This window comes from Pseudophryne corroboree, chromosome 11 (genome assembly GCF_028390025.1).
Source record: "Pseudophryne corroboree isolate aPseCor3 chromosome 11, aPseCor3.hap2, whole genome shotgun sequence".
NCBI classification, from domain to species: domain Eukaryota; kingdom Metazoa; phylum Chordata; class Amphibia; order Anura; family Myobatrachidae; genus Pseudophryne; species Pseudophryne corroboree.
The window spans coordinates 321793787-321815763 of NC_086454.1; the positions used below are offsets into that span (position 1 = coordinate 321793787).

The 21977-nt window shown below is 47.7% G+C and overlaps 1 long non-coding RNA gene across 1 annotated transcript; it reads left to right on the top strand.

The window, feature by feature from the left end:
• The first annotated feature begins 20619 nt into the window (after nucleotides 1–20619).
• Nucleotides 20620–21608, top strand: LOC134970228 (uncharacterized). The gene is made up of 2 exons (XR_010189731.1): nucleotides 20620–20714; nucleotides 20806–21608. It is a non-coding gene; the product is annotated as an uncharacterized LOC134970228 (long non-coding RNA).
• Nucleotides 21609–21977: the final 369 nt, after the last annotated feature.

Below are 21977 nucleotides of genomic sequence, written 5' to 3' on the forward strand. Positions count from 1 at the left end.
AGAATGGTGGAGGATTATATGAGTGACCGCATCCAAGTAGGCACGTCAGACAGTCCGTACTTATACTGGCAGGAAAAAGAGGCAATTTGGAGGCCCTTGCACAAACTGGCTTTATTCTACCTAAGTTGCCCTCCCACAAGTGTGTACTCCGAAAGAGTGTTTAGTGCCGCCGCTCACCTTGTCAGCAATCGGCGTACGAGGTTACTTCCAGAAAATGTGGAGAAGATGATGTTCATTAAAATGAATTATAATCAATTCCTCCGTGGAGACATTAACCAGCAGCAATTGCCTCCACAAAGTACACAGGGAGCTGAGATGGTGGATTCCAGTGGGGACGAATTGATAATCTGTGAGGAGCGGGATGTACACGGTGATATATCGGAGGATGATGATGAGGTGGACATCTTGCCTCTGTAGAGCCAGTTTGTGCAAGGAGAGATTAATTGCTTCTTTTTCGGTGGGGGTCCAAACCAACCCGTCATTTCAGTCACAGTCGTGTGGCAGACCCTGTCACTGAAATGATGGGTTGGTTAAAGTGTGCATGTCCTGTTTATACAACATAAGGGTGGGTGGGAGGGCCCAAGGACAATTCCATCTTGCACCTCTTTTTTCTTTCATTTTTATTTGCGTCATGTGCTGTTTGGGGAGTGTTTTTTGGAAGGGCCATCCTGCGTGACACTGCAGTGCCACTCCTAGATGGGCCAGGTGTTTGTGTCGGCCACTAGGGTCGCTTATCTTACTCACACAGCTACCTCATTGCGCCTCTTTTTTTCTTTGCGTCATGTGCTGTTTGGGGAGTGTTTTTTGGAAGGGCCATCCTGCGTGACACTGCAGTGCCACTCCTAGATGGGCCAGGTGTTTGTGTCGGCCACTAGGGTCGCTTAGCTTAGTCATCCAGCGACCTCGGTGCAAATTTTAGGACTAAAAATAATATTGAGAGGTGTGAGGTATTCAGAATAGACTGAAAATGAGTGGAAATTATGGTTTTTGAGGTTAATAATACTTTGGGATCAAAATGACCCCCAAATTCTATGATTTAAGCTGTTTTTTAGTATTTTTTGAAAAAAACACCCGAATCCAAAACACACCCGAATCCGACAAAAAAAATTCGGTGAGGTTTTGCCAAAAACGCGGTCGAACCCAAAACACGGCCGCAGAACCGAACCCAAAACCAAAACACAAAACCCGAAAAATTTCAAGTGCACATCTCTAGTTAGCATGCAGGGCAAAGGAGCCCGGTGACGTCAGGGAGTGAAGAAACTCACCCCCCCCGTCACCCCCCCCTGTTGTCCATATTGGCTGGCGCACACCTCGGCCAGTGTGTCGGGCCCATCGGGATAAGACAAGGGCACATCTGGTCGGTTTTAAACCAAATTGCCCTAACTTTGTATTTTCTTGAAAACAAAAAGTTAGTTGGACAATAACATTCAGAGGCCGAGGTGTGTGGGGTCAAAGTCTTACCTATTTATTAGTATTATTACCAGTTATTTATATAGCGCACACATATTCTGCAGCGCTTTACATAGAATAATTCAGTACCTGCCCCAGTGAGCTTATAATCTATATTCCCTATCACATGTACACACACACATTCACGCTAGGGCAGTGCCGTAACTAGGCATTTTAGCGCTGTGTGCAAGAAACGATAGTGGCGCCCCCCCCAATGCAAGATAGGGGCAGTGCGCGTCGTAGGCGCGCAAAAAAATTATAGGGGCGTGGCTTAATGGGGGAGGGGCGTGGCCACAAAATAATAGCAATTCATACTACGGTGCACAGTAGTCTACATTATTCAAATTACGCTGCACAGTAGCGCCCCTTTTATACATTACAATAGACAGCGTCCCCCTTTTTACACATTACAGCAGCCAGTCCCCCTTTTTACACATTGCGGCAGCTAGTCCCCCTTTTTACACATTGCGGCAGCCAGGCCCCCTTTTTACACATTGCGGCATCCAGGCCCCCTTTTTACACATTACGGCAGCCAGTCCACCTTTTTACACATTGCGGCAGCCAGTCCACCTTTTTACACATTGCGGCAGCCAGTCCCCCTTTTTACACATTGCGGCAGCCAGTCCCCCTTTTTACACATTGCGGCATCCAGGCCCCCTTTTTACACATTACGGCAGCCAGTCCCCCTTTTTACACATTGCGGCAGCTAGTCCCCCTTTTTACACATTGCGGCAGCCAGGCCCCCTTTTTACACATTGCGGCAGCCAGTCCCCATTTTTACACATTGCGGCATCCAGGACCCCTTTTTACACATTGCGGCAGCCGGGACCCCTTTTTACACATTGCGGCAGCCGGGACCCCATTTTACACATTGCGGCAGACGAGATCCCATTTTACACATTGCGGCAGCCGGGACACCTTTTTACACATTGCGGCAACCGGGACCCCATTTTACACATTGCGGCAGACGAGACCCCATTTTACACATTGCGGCAGACGGTGTCCGAGAGAGAGAGAGAGAGAGAGAGAGACATACTTACCTTCTCCCCGCTGACAGGCTCCTCGTGCAGCTTCCTCTCGGTGCAGGCTGTGTGAGATGAGAAGGAGGAGGAGGGAGGGGGAGCAGCAGCAGCGCTATTTGATTGGTAGTAAGCGCCGCTGCAGCATCCCCCTCTCCTCCTGTATTGGTTGCCTGGCGCTGCTGTGGATGCTGGGGAACCGCATCCCAGCATCCTTAGCAGCGCCGAGCAGCCAATACAGGAGGAGAGGGGGATGCTGCAGCGGCGCTTACTACCAATCAAATAGCGCTGCTGCGGCTCCCTGCTCCCCCTCCCTCCTCCTCCTTCTCTCCGCTGCCCGGCGCTGGTCCTCTTCTCCCTACACAGCGGGGTGCATGGCGCAGACTTCGGCGGCATGTAATGAGTCAATTTGACTCATTACATGCCGCTGGCCGTTGCGCCCTCATGGCAACTGCGCTGTGTGCCAAGCCCCCTTGGCACACACGTAGTTACGGCCCTGCGCTAGGGTTAATTTTGCTAGGAGCCAGTTAACTATTTTTGGTTTGTGGGAGGAAACCGGAGTACCCGGAGGAAACCCACGCAAGTACAGGGACAATGGCCCTCATTCCGAGTTGATCGGTCGCAAGGCGATTTTAGCAGAGTTACACACGCTAAGCCGCCGCCTACTGGGAGTGAATCTTAGCTTCTTAAAATTGCGAACGATGTATTCGCAATATTGCGATGACAAACTACTTAGCAGTTTCAGAGCAGCTCCACACTTACTCGGCTTCTGCGATCAGTTCAGTGCTTGTCGTTCCTGGTTTGACGTCACAAACACACCCAGCGTTCGCCCAGACACTCCCCCGTTTCTCCGGCCACTCCTGCGTTTTTTCCGGAAACGGTAGCGTTTTCATCCACACGCCCCTAAAACGCTGTGTTTCCGCCCAGTAACACCCATTTCCTGTCAATCACACTACGATCGCCAGTGCGAAGAAAAAGCCGTGAGTAAAAATACTATCTTCATTGTAAAATTACTTGGCGCAGTGCGAATATTGCGCATGCGTACTAAGCGGATTTTCACTGCGATGCAATGAAAAATACCGAGCGAACGACTCGGAATGAGGGCCAATATACAAACTCCACACAGTTAGGGCCATGGTGGGAATTGAACCCATGACCTCAGTGCTGTGAGGTAGTAATGCTAACCATTATACCATCTTTACTGTCCATAAGTGGACCTATGGGGACCACTTATAAGACCTGTTTTTTCAACCTGACTCCTGAATGGCCATATTTGTGCAATATTTCCTGGGATACTTGTTGCATTGGATAACAACCAGATCTGTTTGTGTGTGGCCTATTATAGGCAGTTGTCTGGGGTTTTAAATTTTTTAATGACTACTTCCCCATCACAACCTGTACGAAAATAGTACACTTTGAGAACGGTGCAGAGATGGACGCAGAATCGGCAAAAATGACTAATATTGTATTTGCGTCCGCAGCCATTCGTACTTATCCACATCGTCAGTTGCATAAGCACCATCCCTGTAGCATCATAACAGGTCTATATGTGTGTTTTTGTGTTATCCGGTCTCTAGGTCAACCACACTTAGGTCGACAGTCACTAGGTCGACCACTGTTGGTTGACATGCATTAGGTCGACATGGTTTATAGGTCGCCATGGTCACTAGGTCGCCATGTTCTAGGTCGACATGACAAAAGTTCGACATGAGTTTTTTTTTTTACAATTTTTTTTCTTTTTTTTTAACTTTTTCATACTTTACGATCCACGTGGACTACAACTGGGAACGGTAACCTGTGCTGAGCGCAGCGGTAGCGGAGTGCGGCCACCTTGGACGAAGCATGGCGAGCAAAGCGAGCCACGTGAGGGGACACGGTGCACTAATTGGGGTTCCCGGTCACTCTACAAAGAAAACAACACTATTTTTTAAAAAAACAACTAATGTCGACCTTTTGTTATGTCGACCTTATGCTTGTGTTGACCTATTTTGGGTGTCAACTTGGTTACTGTTGACCAATAGTGGTTGACCTAGACACTGTCGACTTAAGTGTGATCCACACCCGTTTTTGGAACCACACCCGTTTTTGCTGGTCTGCATGAGGTGCATTTGCACAAATACACCCTTCTTGTACCCATCCCACTTCAACAGGAATTGGCAAATGTCAGATAGGCGCAAGTCTGTATTGGCGCATATATGCATGCAATTCCCTATGTGGGCATGTGCAGTGTGACTTTGTATAATATACACTGCACAATCTGGCTTGTATTCAACTTAGCTTCAAGCTCAGAATTTCTGGAGTTAGGACTGGGACTGTTTCACAGCTGAAAAGTTTGCACAAATTCACATGAAAACTATTTCTCTATGTTTGTTAATAACTATGATGTTTTAAAGGGGATCCAACATCAACATGAAAAGAAAGATGTTTTGTGATTTTTGGCAGAAAGTTATGGAATTATTGTTACTTCACAAAAAACATTAAACCATTGTTTTGACATTTTGACACAGAAATATTTTGGCGCTCTAGTTTACTATACTTTATGGAATGTTCATGCTCACCTTATATCCTTGTGCATTTAACAGGAAATGAATCATTACAACAGGGAATGTGCAGTAGTCAATGATTACGTCCACATTTGGACATCACCAGGCCAGAGATCTATCAGAGTCTGGTACTAGGGGGGATGGCTAAGCATGTGGGGGGCAAGGGCTCATCCCATTGGAGAAATGGGGGCCTTCTTGCTGTGTGTTACAGAACTCCAGTGCTATTGGTGTGAGACCCCTAGAGCCCTCAGGAGGGTCTACTGCCAATAGCAAACCCCCACCACCACATCTGCTGTTCCCTTAGTGCTTAATGCGCACACTGGTACTTAGGGGCCCTCCTGGCTTAAAACCTCCAGCAGTATGGGCTCACCCAATAGACTGGAGACCACTGGATCACGGTCTGGCGAATAGCTGGGAGTGAGGAAGGGGCGTTGCCAGAACTTTGTGGGCCCCATAGCAACATTTTGAAGGGGCCCCCATCCCAATGCTTTTAGAGAGACACCTTTCTGCAACAGTTGTTAATTTTATGCCCTATATTAGTGCCCTAGTTAATTTTCTGAACCATAGTAGAGCCTTATATAAATTTTATAGAACTATTTCATGCGCAATGACAGCAGCTGTAGTAGTGTTACTCTACCAAGAGGTTTCCTTTTACCCTCACCACAAGTGCACAAATAAAGAAGACGGGGAGTACACTTAACTAGCGCTATCCGTATTTCCTTCTTTTTTCTTTTTCACTTCAATCCAATGATACTTCTTGTCTCAGAACGTGATAATACGTAGACATGTGAAAAAAATTTCATATAGTGAAATACTGTTTAATATACATATACAATTTACAACAACAAAGTGCAATTAGATCAGTTTTTTGACACAATCCTTTAGGGAGCGAATAGAATGAGTAATTACCGGAATCAGTGTGAACTATAATTAAACAGTCCCAAACAGCGCTTTTGTCCCAATATGGGTGCTCCGGATCAGTCCATATGAGTACAGATGGTAAATGCTGGATCCTGGTCGCTTTACTGCAAACACTCTCGCCCCCTCAGGAACACCAACGCGTTTCCACCCCTGGCCAGTGGCTAGGGGTCTTTTTCAAGGTAAGTCAGAATACTGATCGCTCCAAACAATCCCATATTTAAATGCCTATCCACCAATCACTATACAGATAACACACATGAATCCAATGTTCAAATTACACCTTCCCGAATTGGTCCACTTGTGATGCCGTCTCCAGTACGGAGTTTTACTTCCGCATTCACGGGTTCCCATAGTAACCGGCCTCCCGAGTTCCGTACGTCGCGTCACTTCCTCTGACGCGATCCGAGGTCCCGGCTCCCATTACAGTGTACACTGGTTGTCAAGGTGACGTGACTCTACGATTGTCTCCGTCACGTCACTTCCAGTATCATTTTTTAAAGTGTACAAATCTCATTAGTTCATGCTCGTTTTCCAGATTTGGATAAACTCTTGCGTGCCTATTATCCTCTATTCACTAAGGTTTTGATTATTTTGTGATAATTTCAAACCTAAAAAGGTTAGCAGCATTGTGGAACAATGCTGCTAATTTTGTTACTAATTTATAATTGGAAGATTTTAGGTTTATTATTCATTTTTAAGAAAAAATATGTATGTTTGTTTACATTGTTCTCCGAGGTTACCAGAAGTGATAAGTGTTCTCCTCTTTCGGCCCTTTTTAGGTTTGAAATTATCACAAAATAATCAAAACCTTAGTGGCCCCTCTCAGCTCTGGGCCCCATAGCAGCTGCATTCCCTGTACCTATGGTAGCTACACCCAGTAGCGGATCTTGCCACGGGCAAGCAGGACTTTTGCCCGGGGCGCCGCCTTCCGGAGGGCGCCGCACCATGGCGTCTAGTGTCTAGTTTCCCTTCGTGGAGAGGACCTTTGCTGTGCGGTGCGTGATGACGTCATCGCACACCGCACATCATTTCAGCGGCGCTACAACTGTACATGCCCCCTGTATGAAGCCACGCCCCTATTGCCCGCCCCGGGGCGCTAAAAGCCCTAGAACCGGCCCTGGCTACACCCTGTATATAACACATGTAACTGTGACAGGGAAGGTGGCCCCTCTCAGCTCTGGGCCCCATAGCAGCTGCACTGCCTGCACCTATGGTAGCTACACCCTGTATATAACACATGTAACTGTGACAGGGAAGGTGGCCCCTCTCAGCTCTGGGCCCCATAGTAGCTGCACTGCCTGCACCTATGGTAGCTATACCCTGTATATAACACATGTAACTGTGACAGGGAAGGTGGCCCCTCTCAGCTCTGGGCCCCATAGCAGCTGCACTGCCTGCACCTATGGTAGCTACACCCCTGTATATAACACATGTAACTGTGACAGGGAAGGTGGCCTCTCTCAGCTCTGGGCCCCATAGCAGCTGCACTCCCTGCACCTATGGTAGATACGCCCTGTATATAACACATGTAACTGTGACAGGGAAGGTGGCCCCTCTCAGCTCTGAGTGCCATAGCAGCTGCACTGCCTGCACCTATGGTAGCTAGGCCCTAGGAATGAGGACACACAGGAGCTCGGAGGATGAGGTCCGAGCAGGGTTGAAAACACAACTAGGGATGATGAGACACTATGCAGATAGTTTGCCAGGCATGGATGGAGTGGCAATCATACATTGGAACGGACTTGTATAAGACTCTAGCAGATGGTAGTAGGCCAGGAATACAAATTAGGTCTGTAAAGTTGCAGCTCCAGCCTACAAGGTTTTGGCAAATGACAACAGGCCAGGGTTACAGGTTATAGCTGAAGGTTGAGGCTCCTGCCATGTAGGACTTTGGCAGATGAAAGCAGGCCAGGTATGCAAGATAGGCTGAAGGTTGCGGCTCCAGACATACAGATCTGTGGCAGATGATATGAGGCCAGGTATGCAGGATGGGCTTAGGGTTGCGGCTCCAGTCGTACAGGACTCTGGCTGATGACAGCAAACCAGGCATGCAGGGTAGGCTGAAGGTTGCGGCTCCAGCTGTACAGAACTCTGGCAGATGACAGCAGGCCAGGTATGCAGGATAGGTTGAAGGTTGCGGCTCCAGCCGTACAGAACTCTGGCAGATGACAGCAGGACAGGTATGCAGGATAGCTTCTAGAAACCAACAGGAGTTAGACCAGGATTCAACTTTCAGAACCAGGAACAGAGGACCAGGGGCTCAAGCTGACCGGCATGAACTATAAACAGCAGGGCAAGGCTTGATTGACTACAAGATAAAGGGCCAGCCAACAATCAGATAGCCCCAGCAGCCAAGCCTCCTTTGAGTAAATAATGTCGTGCAGCTGAAGTAGTGCACGTCTCACCCAGCCTCCTGACAGCCAAGAGTATCCAACGCCCACCCGGTGTCTTGTTTGCCTAGCAACCACATTGAAGCAGCTGGGCAGAAGTGCCCCGACGTACAGGTCGCTTAGCAACGACCGGGACCTGCGGGGAGTATGAATCGCTGTGGCTCGTAATACTGTGCAGCTTGCATAAGGAGGTGTGGTACACCATCTTAAGAGTGTGGCTGTACTCTTTCAACAACCTGGACCCCCAGACAATCCCTAATTATTTGTAAATGCTCACCCCTTTTCAGAACACCTGGACATCGACTTCTCCTTGATCTGATGAATCTGTACTGATAACTGAAAGACCACCTAGCAAAAAGCAGGTAACAGGTTTTAGGATTTAGACTGTAAGGTAATGAACCAAACTTGGCTTCTCTACCCACTGTAAAATTCCAGGAAACTCTTGTCTTTTAGACACCCAGGCGATCAGGTCATCTTACCGCATCCCACTCACTTCCTAGTGCATAATGATGCAATTCTTTTCAAATTGCATTGTCGTGGCCCTATCCCCACTGTGTGATGGCGTTACTTGTGGCATGGTGCTGCAAGAGTCCGGGCCATATATCCCTCCTCAGTAGTCACCTGCATCTCCCTCTCCCCCGAAATTCTTAGGGGACAGAAAAAAAGTAGGTAAAGAATGATATGAGCACTATGTGAGTGATCCACCATAACAAAATGTTCTATACCCTATTCGGACACATTCTAATGTAACAAAGTGTCATATACACAAGAGAATAGTGTCCTCACAGTGGTAAATAAAGATCTTAGTTATATGTTTGCTTGAATAACTGAGATTAACTTCAGTTTAAGCATTTATCCTAATTGAAGCTGCTCAGGTATAAAAATCTGCTTTTGCCAAGATTTTCATTCTCCCCTGAAGAAGTTACGTGATACAACAAAACGCATCAGGCTGCTAAACCACATGCCTAGTTTCTCTTTATATTACACTGACTATTAGCAAGCCCAACTATTTTACTTGCAGCTGTCAGAACAAGCACTTTCTACCCGTAATACACAAATATGACCGTAAATCAGGAAGTAGCAGTGGACTGCAAGCTCTGCAACCAAAGACTTGGAGGGCTGAATGTGGCCCCAGTATCAGTGATTTGTCTGGAGTCGGTTCAGGAGCCAAGGCATTTATATGGCTGGAGGTGGTGTGGTGGAAACATAGAGGTTTAATAACGCTTCTCCACATAGGTGATACAAGGAACTTTATTGCGCACAATGGACACAGATCTCAGATAGAACACAATAAATAATCTCTGACTACCATAAGGGCTGGCGGATATGATCAGCTCAGGGAACTGCGGAAAGTATCCAACAGAATATATGTAGTAGTCTCTATGATAAACAAAGTCCAGGATAAACTGTAACCACTGTATAGTGGATACTGGAGCACTGGGCTGCTTCAGCGGCAGACAGTGTTACAGGAAGAACGGAGAGATGCTAAGATAAAGGCAGGAGTCTTTGCAGGATGTACAATGGTGGAGAGCGCTCTGGTGGTCTGCAGACTGAGCTGTTAAGGTGGGTACTCACGGAGCGATCGCTGCTTAAAATCTAAGCAATCTGACTAGATTGCTTAGATTTTAAGCATGATCGCTCTGTGTGTACCCCTTACATCGCTTTTGCTGGTGCTAGATTGGCCTGCATGCAGGCCAATCTAGCAGGTCGCTCATTTCACCTGCTGGGTGAAATAAGCGGCCCGCCCGTCTCCCCCCGCACGCTCAGCACACATTGCGCTGTGCTGAGTGGCGGGAGAGATGTGTGCTAAGCGGTTCGCTAAGCACACATCTCTCCCACATCGGCCAGTGAGTACTGAACTTTCGATGCACAGGTAGAATACAAGGTACCACACGATAGTATAGAGGAGTGCACTAGAAGACAGGCTGGCACTGAGGTTATTACTGATATCGCTGTCCTCTATGAGCCCGGCAGAACAGATCCGATGATAGGAACTAGACACTGCAGATGTGAAATGCACAGGCTGGGTAAACTGATGTAGATGAACACAGTTTCAGACAAAAGAGAATAGTGCAAGAAAACTGTGGCCCTCGGGAGTCTGTGGATTGTGCTCTTCTGGGCTAATTAGCCATTGATAAAGTGCTAATTATTACACAGGGTCTGTAAAAGATTGTTGACTGGAGCTGGAAGTATAGCAATGCAAAAGGGGCTATATAAAGCACTTAGCAGGACGGACTAGCGCTGGGCAGCCACACCTTACTCAGAAGTACAGTAATAAACAACAGCAAGAACTGTTTGGAACTTGTAGTACACAACAATACATAGTGCTGTGGATAGCGCTCAGCAGAAGTGACTAGCGCTGGAGAAATACACAGTTTACAGGAGTCCAGAATAATATGCAGCTGGAACCTATAGTACACAACAATACACAGGGCTGTGGATCACACTTAGCATGACTGACTAGTGCGGAACACATAGCTTCTAGAAAAATATACAGCAGGAACAGGCTGGAACTAGAAGCATTAATAATGCACAGGAGTCTATGGACAGGCGCAGCAGGACTTGCTGGCACAGGAGATAAACACAATATCAGGTGGAATACTGAACTATTGAGCCAAACACTGAATACTGTAGACTGGGGCAAGCAAGCAGGTTATAGCAGAAGTTGTTCTGGCAATGAGTAGTGGCCAGGGAGAGACTTATATAGGGAGCTCTGGCTGTCGATTGGTCTCTTGTGCAGGCTTTCTGGACTGTAATTGGTTGATCAACAGTCAGCTGATCTCAGGCAAGATGGGAAGCCCATGTTCAGTGGTGAGACTTCACATGAAGAAAAGTCTTTATTTATTATGGTTTGAAACATATCCTAACAGTCTAGGCGAGTGATGTACTGCCATAAAGTGACAGTGCTTGGTGCAGAAATGGGCTTTGCCAGTCCGCTGTGTGACACTCAGGGCTGCCTGTTGCCCATCACTGCGTTAGTGCATCTCGCACCACACTATGGGGGTAATTCCAAGTTGATCGCAGCAGGATATTTTTTAGCAGTTGGGCAAAACCATGTGCACTGCAAGGGGGGCAGATATAACATTTGCAGATAGAGTTAGATTTGGGTGGGTTATTTTGTTTCTGTGCAGGGTAAATACTGGCTGCTTTATTTTTACACTGCAATTTAGATTGCAGATTGAACACACCACACCCAAATCTCTCTCTCTCTGCAAATGTTATATCTGCCCCCCCTGCAGTGCACATGGTTTTGCCCAACTGCTAAAAAATTTCCTGCTGCGATCAACTTGGAATTACCCCCTATATTTTCCACAGCAGACGATAATAGTGAGTGCTTTCACCATTTTAGGCTGAACAATTTCTAAAGGTCTAGACATAGTGGCCCTCATTCCGAGTCGTTCGCTCGGTATATTTCATCGCATCGCAGTGAAATTCCGCTTAGTACGCATGCGCAATATTCGCACTGCGACTGCGCCAAGTAATTTAACAATGAAGATAGTATTTTTACTCACGGCTTTTTCTTCGCTCCGGCGATCGTAATGTGATTGACAGGAAATGGGTGTTACTGGGCGGAAACACAGCGTTTCAGGGGCGTGTGGTTAAAAACGCTACCATTTCCGGAAAAAACGCAGGAGTGGCCGGAGAAACGGGGGAGTGGTTGGGCGAACGCTGGGTGTGTTTGTGACGTCAAACCAGGAACGACAAGCACTGAACTGATCGCACAGGCAGAGTAAGTCTGGAGCTACTCTAAAACTGCTAAGTAGTTTGTGATCGCAATATTGCGAATACATCGGTCGCAATTTTAAGATGCTAAGATACACTCCCAGTAGGCGGCGGCTTAGCGTGTGTAACTCTGCTAAAATCGCCTTGCGAGCGATCAACTCGGAATGAGGGCCAGTATGTATTGTTTTGCTTTAAAGGTTCAATAAGAGGCAATGTAGCAGTAACACTTATATAACATGGTCTATATATAGTTTATCAATTTTATTTATTGTTATTATTGATTCATGGAATGACTTCTCTCTCTCTCTCTCTATATATATATATATATATATATATCCAATTTCTTTACTGTATGTTTATTTTTGTATTGTTATGTTTCTTAAAATCTGAAAGTGCTGTGTTTACCTTTGTTTTTTATTGATAAATGTGTCACATATAGTTTACTACACATTCATTGTTTACTACTTTATATATCTAATAGGGTCCTTCTTTACCTCCAGTAGTGACAAATAGACGTCCACAGCTACTAATATAGGGGGACATTTACTAAGCAGTGATATTAGCGGAGAAGTGAGCCAGTGGAGAAGTGGCCCCATCAACCAATCAGCAGCTCTGTATCATTCTATAGTATGCAAATTATAGATGTTACTTCAGTGCTGATTGGATGCCATGGGCAACTTCTCCACTGGCTCACTTCTCTGCTCTTATCACTGCTTAGTAAATGTCCCCGATGGTCACAAAATTAATGAGAAAATAAAAAAATCAGCAGGAGTCAATAAAGAAACAGTTTATAAGAAGCGACTACATAGTGCTGGTGTCATAACCATTTAGTATTTAAGAGCTAAGAGCTCACAATCTATAGGAAAATAGGAATGTGATACACAAGGATAAGTGCTACATATTGGTCCAGTCAGATTGCAGAGGTTATGGATGGGTTGTATGATTCAGTCACACAGCAGTGTTGGCCTAGGCAGGGGCGTCACTGCCCCTGGTGACACCCGGAGCGGGAGGTCGCGAAACGGGGGCGTGGCCTAGCATAAGGGGATGTGGCCTCGCGGGCGGACCCCCGTTTTCGGCACTCCAGGGGGTTAAGAAGATGTTGGCTGCCCCCCCGGGAAGTGACTCTATCCCTCATACCTGCCCACTCTGTCCCTTCCTCCCCCATCCCACCCCTCCCCCCCTCCTAAGCCTGCAGCCTGGGGCTCCTGAGTCTCTCACCTATGTCCGATGAGTGTGCGGCGCTGCCGGCGGGTGAAGCTGCGGCAAGTCTCTCGTGCACAGGCGGAATGCACTGCCGGCTCCTACACAGGGACAGGAGCCAGGTGCTGCACATAATGTTACAGTGCAGCACCCGGCTCCTGTCACTGAGCAGGAGCCGGCATTTTGGTGTCACCCCTCGGCGGGTGACACCCGGGTGCGTGCCGCACCCCCCGCGTTGTGACGCCACTGGGCCTAGGTCAGTGGGATGTGTGAGTGCAGAAAGAGAGACCATATGTAACATTATGTGTGGACTGTGCAGAGGGGATATAATTGAGTAGAATAGTCTATAGAGGTTATGTGGGTCATATGATAAGCTGCCTGAAGAGGTGAGATATCAGAGAACGCTTGAAGGTTTGGAGACTAGAGGAAAGGCTTGTGGAAGTGCATTCCACAGAATGGGTGCAGCCTGAAATAAGTACTGCAACCATGAATGGGATGTGTGGAGTTTGTATATTCACCCAGTGCTCGCACAATCCAAAAATATACTGGCAGGTTAATTGGCTCCTGATAAAATTAACCCTAGCGTGAATGTGTGTGCGTGTACATGTGGTAGGGAATATAGATTGTATCCAGCGATGAAGGTCTCGGTCCTGACGTCAGACACCCGCCCTCCAAACGCCTCGACACGCCTGCGTTGGACTCACCACGCCTGGAAAACAGTGAGTATCTGCCCCGGAACCAGGCCCGGCGCTACCCGCTCAGCAAAGGGATGCAGTGCAGGTAGGCGCCGGGCAGGAGAGGCGCCTTCACTGCTCTGCATCCCAGCTGAAGTGCGTCCTGTCCCCCCTGCTGCTGCTGCGCCTGCCCTGTCACACTGACAGGCAGCCGCAGCAGCGCCGGCAGCATGAAGCCTTCTCCTCTCTCTCCTGTGACAGGGAGAGGAGTGTCAGTGATCGTCCGGCCGAAAGGGGGCGGAGCCACACGGACCAAGGGGCGGAGCTACACAGGATCATGCTATTGAAGATCTGGCCAGCACAACTGTGGTAAGTGGATGTAAAAAGAGTGAGAGAGAAAGTGTGTGTATGTATGTGTGTGTTTGTATTTATATATATACTGTATTTATGTATGTGTGTATCTGTATGCAGAGCCGTAATGTGTAAAAAGGGGACGCTGTCTGCCGTAATGTGTAATAAGGGGGATGCTGTCTGCCGTAATGTGTAATAAGGGGGACACTGTCTGCCGTAATGTGTAAAAAAGGGACACTGTCCGCCGTAATGTGTAAAAAGGGGGACGCTGTCTGCCGTAATGTGTAAAAAGTGGACGCTGTCTGCCGTAGTGTGTAAGAAGGGGACGCTGTCTGCTGTAATGTGTAAAAAGGGGACACTGTCTGCCGTAATGTGTAAAAAGGGACTCTGTCTGCCGTAATGTGTAAAAAGGGGACGCTGTCTGCCGTAATGTGTAAAAAGGGGGACGCTGTCTGCCATAATGTGTAAAAAGGGGACGCTGTCTGCCGTAATGTGTAAAAAGGGGACGCTGTCTGCCGTAATGTGTAAAAAGGGGATGCTGTCTACCGTAATGTGTAAGAAGGGGACTCTGTCCGCCATAATGTGTAAAAAGGGGGACGCTGTCTGCCGTAATGTGTAAAAAGGGGACACTGTCTGCCGTAATGTGTAAAAAGGAACTCTGTCTGCCGTAATGTGTAAAAAGGGGACGCTGTCTGCCGTAATGTGTAAAAAGGGGGACGCTGTCTGCCATAATGTGTAAAAAGGGGACGCTGTCTGCCGTAATGTGTAAAAAGGGGACGCTGTCTGCCGTAATGTGTAAAAAGGGGATGCTGTCTACCGTAATGTGTAAGAAGGGGACTCTGTCCGCCGTAATGTGTAAAAAGGGGGACGCTGTCTGCCGTAATGTGTAAAAAGGGGACGCTGTTTGCCGTAATGTGTAAAAAGGGGGATGCTGTCTGCCTTAATGTGTAAAAAGGGGGGCGCTGTCTGCCGTAATGTGTAAAAAGGGAAATCTGTTCGCCGTAATGTGTAAAAGGGGCTCTACCTGGTGTAGTGGCGCTACTGTGCGGCGTAGTTTGAATAATGGAGACTACTATAATATGTAATATGAATTGGTATTATTTTGTGACCACACCCCTTCCCCATGAAGCCACGCCCCTAAAAAAAATTGCGCGCGCCGCAGGCGCGCAGTGCCCCTGCTCTACATACAGGGAGGCCGCCAATGCCCTCTCTTGCACACAGCGCTAAAATGTCTAGTTACGGCACTGTCTGTGTGTAGGGCCGTAACTAGCGCTGCACAGGGTGTGTATGGGCAGAGAGTTCACATCCATAGGCTTACACGGATCTCCTGCAGCTCAGGGGCCCAAGAGGCCATGGTAACCCTCCGGCCCTGCATGTAAAGTATGGGAGGGCGCAAATTTATATTTTGCAGGAGGGCGCCGAACACCCTAGCACCGCACCTGCCCGGAACGCTTCCCGCCTGTCCGTCTTCTTGCGATCGCCGCCAGGGGCAAACGCAGGGTTTCTTGAAGGGGGTTTCCAATGATTGATTTTAGAGCGATTGTCTCCAGCCCATGAAGGATGCATAATTAGCATGTAACAAGCTATAGTCTGTCCCAAACAAAGTGCAGTTTATGTAATACAGTACTTCAGACATTTGCAGGCCCAATATCACAGTACGACATTTACCAGATGCTCACTCTAGTGCGATGAATGAGAACTCAGATCCACAGACACACACAGCGGACTTGGTTGGAAAATCTACTGCCATTGGGCATGTGCAGTAGCTCCATTCTGCCCTTTATACTGCATGTAGTGGCCGCTGGCCAGGCTGTGAGGAACGGGGGGCTTCTGTGCAACTGGAAACCCCCCCTGCATTTGCCTATGGCCGCTGCGATCACATTTCTCGCTGGCGGCATCGTTGCCCGGCGACCATCGTCGCCAGGCAATGACGTGCGTGCACAATGCGTCCGCCGCGCATGCCCATTTCCAATCCGTTCGCACTGCAGCGAAGAACCGCTGCGTGCGAATGGGTCGGAATGACCCCCATTGTGTCATGTAATCTAGGAGGGAGGATGATATGGAGGCCAAGAGAGGCTGAATATAATGACTTCATGGCCGGAGGAACTGGCTGATCTGCACTCGTCACAGTACATTTTGTTCAGGTTACAAAGATCCAGTGTTGCTGAACCCACCTTGTAACAAGGAAAATAATGTTTCACTGCTGCAGGCGCCTAATCCATGTTCCACACTGGGAGCCTGTGATCATGACATTACACAAAGCCCCTCTGAGCTCCTAATCTTTGCCAAAGTAAATGGCCTAGTAATTGCATTTGAAACGTGTATTAGAACCTTGATTGGAAGGCATAGTGGAATATACAACATTTATACATGATCCTTCATTGCACACCTCCAGCGGGGGGTAGTTACGCAGTAAGTGCGCCTTATTTTCGTACTGAGCCCAACATTTATGTAGATGCCCTCCTAACGGGCATACAATGGCCTGGACTGGTGCAATTTATTACACATTCTGCACTGAGGTTTCCTTGTTAGGAGGGATGTGAAGTGTTTTTATTTGTGCACTAGTATTCGTACAAGGGGGGTCATTCCGAGTTGTTCGCTCGCAAGCTGCTTTTAGCAGCTTTGCACACGCTAAGCCGCCGCCTATTGGGAGTGAATCTTAGCTTATCAAAATTGCGAACGAAAGATTAGCAAAATTGCGAATAGACACTTCTTAGCAGTTTCTGAGTAACTTGAGACTTACTCGGCATCTGCGAGCAGTTCAGTGCTTGTCGTTCCTGGTTTGACGTCACAAACACTCCCAGCGTTCGCCCAGACACTCCTCCGTTTCTCCAGCCACTCCCGCGTTTTTCCCAGAAACGGCAGCGTTTTTTCCCACACACCCATAAAACGGCCTGTTTCCGCCCAGAAACACCCACTTCCTGTCAATCACATTACGATCACCAGAACGAAGAAAAAACCTCGTAATGCCGTGAGTAAAATACCTAACTGCATAGCAAATTTACTTGGCGCAGTCGCAGTGCGGACATTGCGCATGCGCATTCGCGACTAATCGCTCCGTTGCGGAAAAAAAATAACGAGCTAACAACTCGGAATGACCCCCAATAACAGTTCTGGTGCGCACTAAGGGGTATATATATGATCAGTAATTCTGGATGCGGGAATTTAAATGCCAATATTAAATGCAAAGCGCTAGGAGAACAAATACACATGACATCCACAATGGATGTATAATGGAATAAAATGCAGAGAAATTACGTTCTCTGCGCAGAATAAACAAGATTAGATTTATATTTAGATTATACATAGATTAGATTTATATCTAAAATGACATTATACTTAACATATTTAATCTTACCAAAATACAAAATCAAGTTTATAGGGCTTTCCCCAAACATGTGTCCTAACCTTGAGCTTCCAATTAGGCAATCAGTCTCATTTATAAATCACCAAAATGTGGGACTGCAATGCTTCTTTATATCCCCATGAGCCGCTGCTCGTCTGCCTGGCGCATTTAATATTGCCGCCCACTTCCCGATCACCGGAGCTGCCTGGACAATCAATGCACCACGTTATGTGGGACCACCTGAAAAGGAGTGCTGTGAAAGTACAGAAAAAGTCACTACATAAACCTACTGACTGACACATTAGCAGCCCCGCATTTTTCATTTAAATGCAACATGTAGCCTAAATGGTTTATTAACATTTACTTATATAGGGCCTTGTTCAGACCTGATCGCAGCAGCAAAATTGTTCTCTAATGGGCAAAACCATGGGGGTCGTTCCGACCCGTTCGCTTGCTGCGTTTTGACGCAGCAGAGCGAACAGGTCCCTGCTGCGCATGCGCCGGCGCCTTTGTGCGCCTGCGCATGCGGGACGGCCGATGGCCGTAGCAGGACAACGATCGCCTCTGCCTGATTGACAGGCAGAGGCGATCGATGGGTGGGAGGGGGCAAAACGGCGGCGTTTGGCCGCCGTTTCGTAGGCGCGGTCCGGCCAACGCAGGCGTGGCCGGACCGAACGGACGGCGGGCCGCAGTGGCTGCGTGACGTCATACGCAGCCGCTGCGGGCCAGGGAGCGAGGAGTAGCTCCCGGCTAGCACGCTAATGCTGGCCGGGAGCTTCCACATGCAGTGATTTCCACATGCAGCCAAATCTCTCCCAGGGACAAGGTATAAAAGATTAAAAAAGCGCTCAGAGAGGAACACTCTGCCTCCTGAAGAAGCCGCCTGGGCAGTGACGTGCGGTGAGGTAAATGGCTGGGGAGGCACTGGCTTGTATCAGAGCCAGATTTACACACGTGTATATGAACCCAATAGAGGAGAACTGTATGTCAGGGAGGACTGCGCTCTGTTGCACACTGTGCACACTTTACACAGGTTACATTTTGTTAGCTTTCTATTGTACAGAAGTTCCAAACAAAACTGCTGACATCACAGTATACTGCTAGTCCTCTTTGACGGTTGTCACATTCTACTCAACTAAGACATATCATAAAATAGATATATAGTTCTATGAAATGTATTACTTTATAAATAAAAAGATAGAGATATTGCATGGATTTGTCACAGATTAATAGTACAACATTTTACCAGGGATCAGTATGAATTGCCGTTGGACGGGATGCCGGCTGTCAGTATATCGACAGCGGCATCCCGTCCATCAGAATCCCGACAGCCCCTCATTAACCCCCCTAACCCTCACCTTTATCCTACCCTAACCCTCCCTTGTGGGTGCCTAACCCTAACCCTCCCCACTAGGTACCTAACCCTAACCTCTCCTGCTAAGTGCCTAACCCTAACCCTCCCATCCCTGAACCCTAACCCTAAACCCCCTTCTGACGGCTAAACCTAACCCCCCTTCCCCCCCTCCCACGTGATCGCGTCCCGCTGTAAGAAGGATCATGATTACGGGCATCGGTATTTAGATACCGGGATCCCGAGTCCTGTCTGGATGTCAACGCCGGTGTTCCAGCTGCGGACGGGATTCCGGCGTCAGTATTTCCAGCGCTGGGATCCCGTCCATCAGTATCCACACTGCATCCCTTTTACCAGAGGGAGCATACAAAGTAAAGTTACAGTACTTTTTATTCCAGTACTGCTATGTAGATTAAAAAAAAAAAAAAAAACATGTTGGCAATTGTGTGATAAAACCACACACAAAACTAAAAATAATACCAAAAATTGCAGTTAATGTTATTCCAGTTTCAGAGGGCAACACTACAAAACAACACCTTAAAGTGTTCTATACACACATTAACTGCATTCTATATTAAATACACATACTGTAGCTAAATGTCCCACCTAGGCAATTCAGATTGGTCACTGCCACTAATCATCACATACAGTATAAATGTGCAGAGTATGCTACATGTAGTACTGTATATACCAGATTACAGTCAGGGCAGCTCCAGATGTGCAGATTTTTATCAAAACAACAAGATGGGTGAGTATGATATGTCTATGGGAGCGTTACACATGATTGCAGATTAGCAGTGTGCAACATTAATAGACCTAGAGCAGCATGAATGGTGCACTGCCCTCAGTAGCGTATCTTGCCACGGGCAAGCAGGACTTTTGCCCGGGGCGCCGCCTTCCGGAGAGCGCCGCACCATGGCAAGATCCGCCACTGCTGTGCCCTCCGCTGCCCGCTGTGTCCCCCGGCTGTGCGGCTGTGTCTCCTGTGAAGGGAACTAGACGCGTAGCGTCTAGTTTCCCTTCGTGGAGAGGACCTTTTGCTGTGCGGTGCACGATGACGTCATTGCGCACCGCTCAGCATTTAAGCGGCGCTACTATTGTACAGGGGGCGTAACTGACCACGCCCCCTGTATTAAGCCACGCTCCCATTTCCTGCCCGGGGGCGCAGAGAGGGCTCGAACCGGCCCTGACTGCCCTGCAGAGCCAAAGTCCTGCAGTTCCCCTGTGCAGGGCTCTCAGCTTGCAGCTTCACACAGAGACTGCTGCATGCTGTGCACAGGGGTGGGCTGTCAGTGCCGATGAGCCTTGACCTCTGCACCAGTGTAGGGCAGCAGGCAGGCTCATGTCACGCAGGAGAGAATGATTGATCAGCTGTGAGCTAACAGTGCACAGCATACTCACTCACTTTGGGGAACTGTGAGTATACAGGGCTGAGGCACACAAAATGTGTTACAGGACCTTACCTAGCCAGGGCACAGGAGGCTTAGCAGCATCACCACAGCAGCAGTGCTCTGTCTCTGAAGTGCAAGTGAGCTGTCTGAACTTCCTGGTTACGTCCTGGACAGGTCACCTGATCATCAATGAGGCAGATGTAGTAGCTGCCTCTAGTGGTCTGTTTTCTCTGCGGGATTATTGGCTGCTGCGGAGCCCCGCCCCCCTGCACCAGGCAGTTCCTATTATCACAGGGGAGGCTGCACTGGATGCTGCCTCATGAATCTCGGTGTCTTCCTGAAGCAGTGCAACACTTGTGAGTTTACACTATGAAAATTATTTGAAGAATACAGAGATTATATATCATTATATTTATATGTTAGAAATAATTACTTTGTATTTTCCAGATTATTTTTATAATAAAAACTGTGTAGTATGACAGGTGAGGCTCTGCCTCCCCTGACTGCACGTCCCTGCGCCTGGGGTGCCGAGAAACGCGTTGAGGGTACAGAAGAAAGGGCCGCACTGACCACTAAGTGCCCAAAGGAGAAATATATACACCCACATTGGCTGTCTGCTACAAGTTGCCGGTAACTTGTTCATTTGTGATCAGACTATAACATCCAAACCTTCCTCTACACCTGGAATTTACAAATATTCCGCCCTGCTGGGCATCGCTCACTTGAGCTGGGGGATCTGCACGGCGGCTTGATGCACTTACACTGTGCCGCATTGAAGGGAACGGCTTCCATCTGAACATGCTGCTGACGGATGTTTCACCCGTGCACAGGGTGATAATAAGCGGCTTTCAACAACTTACTTCGTGCAGTAAGGAACCACAGCGTTTCAGTGAGTAGCAGCAACCATACGGTTATATAGTCTTTATTTACTCCATGGAAACAATCACTTAATTTTGGACACATATATATGGTCAGAGACGCTAAATATACCAGTTGGAGGATTAATTCCTATTTGAACTGTGAGATATGGAACTATTTTGAGAGACTAATCCAATCTAATAGAGAGTGTCTCTCTCTATAAATTCCTAGCGACCCTTTCTTATATCATCTATACTATTTATGTATGTATCTATGTAGGTATCAGAGGTTTATAACACCTCAGTTTCATGTTTTAGGAATTATTGTGGTCTATTTTTTAGTGTGTTTGTTATTGTTTTTATATCCCAATAAATTGCTTTTTATAGATATAAGCATCATTGTTATTGAGCGCCAACCTGGTGTTTGGTTTTAGTTAAAAATATAAATGTACCCTCTACACTTCTATGTTTCATGCATATATTCTTATCGCACAAAACATATCTGTATTTTTTCTAGATGGTGCAAAAGACGGTGCAGCCATGTGATTTAGCAGTGGGCAAGGACCACCCCCAATCCGACTTCTCCTATTGGGTGATACAAACTGTGACACCCCCACAGATGTCACCAACTTGCCTTGGAAGTCCGTGTGCTTACGCTGAATCTCTACACAGCAGTCTGTCTCAGTGGGTCAACTCTATTGTTTCTAGTGACCAGGGCCGTAACTAGGTGTGTGCCAATGGTGCCTTGCCCACAGCGCATAT